We start from the raw sequence: 1,877 nt of genomic DNA, 5'->3' as shown, positions 1-1,877 counted from the left end.
CAATTTATCGTTTTATCGTTCTTGGGCGAAACGGGGGATATCTCGATTGGGGGAGAGAACGGGGAAATACCATATGACCCAATATATCTGACAAGTCACACTATACATCAACCCAAAGTGGATTTGCCTCTCCAGGACCTCAGAAGGGAACTTTCGGAACACCAATAGGCATTAAATGAAAAAAAGAACTAAATACTATATTTCACTTTGAGGTGGAAACGTAACAATTTTTTTATTGTCTTTAGAATATTCATATTGGTTCTTATTGTATTTATTTTATCCATAGATTCTAAAAATTCATAAAGAAAGATAGAATGAATAAACTCAAATTATTAGGAATAGGTCTTTCTAATGATAAATAAGTATGGACTCATTAGCTCATAGAAAATGAGATCAACTTCCCCATTGCGTATTGGTACTTATCGAGTATAGAATAAATCTGCTTCTCTTTGTTCCTACGAACAGAATTGTTCCATTATTACCACCAGAATAGAACACCCTTGATTCGGAAATAATTGACTAAACAAGAGTGGTCCATAGGATAGTCATATTATAGTCTTTTCCAATGCAATAAAGTTACGTAGTGTCCATTTATCTTTGATATAAGGGGTATTTCCATGGGTTTGACTTGGTATCATGTTCATACCATTGTATTGAATGATCCCGGTCGGTTGCTTTCTGTTTATATAATGCATACAGCTCTGGTTGCTGGTTGGGCCAGTTTGATGGCTCTTATGAATTAGCGGTTTTTGATCCTTCTGATCCTGTTCTTGATCCAATATGGAGATAGGTTATGCTCGTTATACCCTTCATGACTCATTTAAGAATAACCAATTCATGGGGCGGTTGGAGTATCACAGGGGGGACTGTAACGAATCCGGGTATTTGGAGTTATGAAGGTGTAGCGGGAGCACATATTGTGTTTTCTGGCTTATGCTTTTTGGCAGCTATCTGGCATTGGGTGTATTGGGATCTAGAAATATTTTGTGATGAACGTACAGGAAAACCCTCTTTGGATTTGCCAAAGATCTTTGGAATTCATTTATTTCTCTCAGGGGTAGCTTGCTTTGGTTTTGGTGCATTTCATGTAACAGGCTTGTATGGTCCCAGAATATGGGTATTCGATCCTTATGGACTAACGAGAAAAGTACAACCTGTAAATCCAGCGTGGGGCATGGAAGGTTTTGATCCTTTTGTTCCAGGAGGAATAACCTTTCATCATATTGCAGCAGGAACATTGGGCATATTAGCGGGCCTATTCCATCTTAGCGTCCGTCCACCACAACGTCTATACAAAGAATTGCGTATGGGAAATATTGAAACCGTCCTTTCCAGTAGTATTGCTGCTGTCTTTTTTGTAGCTTTTGTTGTTGCCGGAACTATGTGGTATGGTTTGCCAACTACCCCGATTGAATTATTTAGGCCCACTCGTTATCAATGGGATCAGGGGTACTTCCAGCAAGAAATATATCGAAGAGTTAGTGCTGGGCTAGCAGAAAATCAAAGTTTATCAGAAGCCTGGTCTAAAATTCCTGAAAAACTAGCTTTTTATGATTACATCGGCAATAATCCGGCAAAAGAAGGATTATTCAGAGCAGGTTCAATGGATAACGGGGATGGAATAGCGGTTGGATGGTTAGGACACCCTATCTTCAGAGATAAAGAAGGGCGTGAACTTTTTGTACGTCGTATGCCTACTTTTTTTGAAATATTTTCGGTCGTTTTAGTAGACGGCGATGGAATTGTTAGGGCCGATGTTCCTTTTAGAAGGGCAGAATCGAAGTATAGTATTGAACAAGTAAGTATAACTGTTGAGTTCTACAGCGGTGAACTCAACGGCGTCAGTTATAGTGATCCTGTTACTGTGAAAAAATATG

The 1,877-nt window shown here is 39.0% G+C and overlaps 1 pseudogene; it reads left to right on the top strand.

Annotated features, from left to right (window-relative positions):
- The first annotated feature begins 614 nt into the window (after window positions 1-614).
- LOC124894090 lies at window positions 615-1,870 on the top strand (annotated as a pseudogene).
- Window positions 1,871-1,877: the final 7 nt, after the last annotated feature.

The sequence above is a fragment of the Capsicum annuum genome, unplaced genomic scaffold (genome assembly GCF_002878395.1).
Source record: "Capsicum annuum cultivar UCD-10X-F1 unplaced genomic scaffold, UCD10Xv1.1 ctg69484, whole genome shotgun sequence".
NCBI classification, from domain to species: Eukaryota; Viridiplantae; Streptophyta; class Magnoliopsida; order Solanales; family Solanaceae; genus Capsicum; species Capsicum annuum.
The sequence above is the reverse complement of the archived record's forward strand: the minus strand, read 5'-3'. Positions and strand labels throughout refer to the sequence as shown.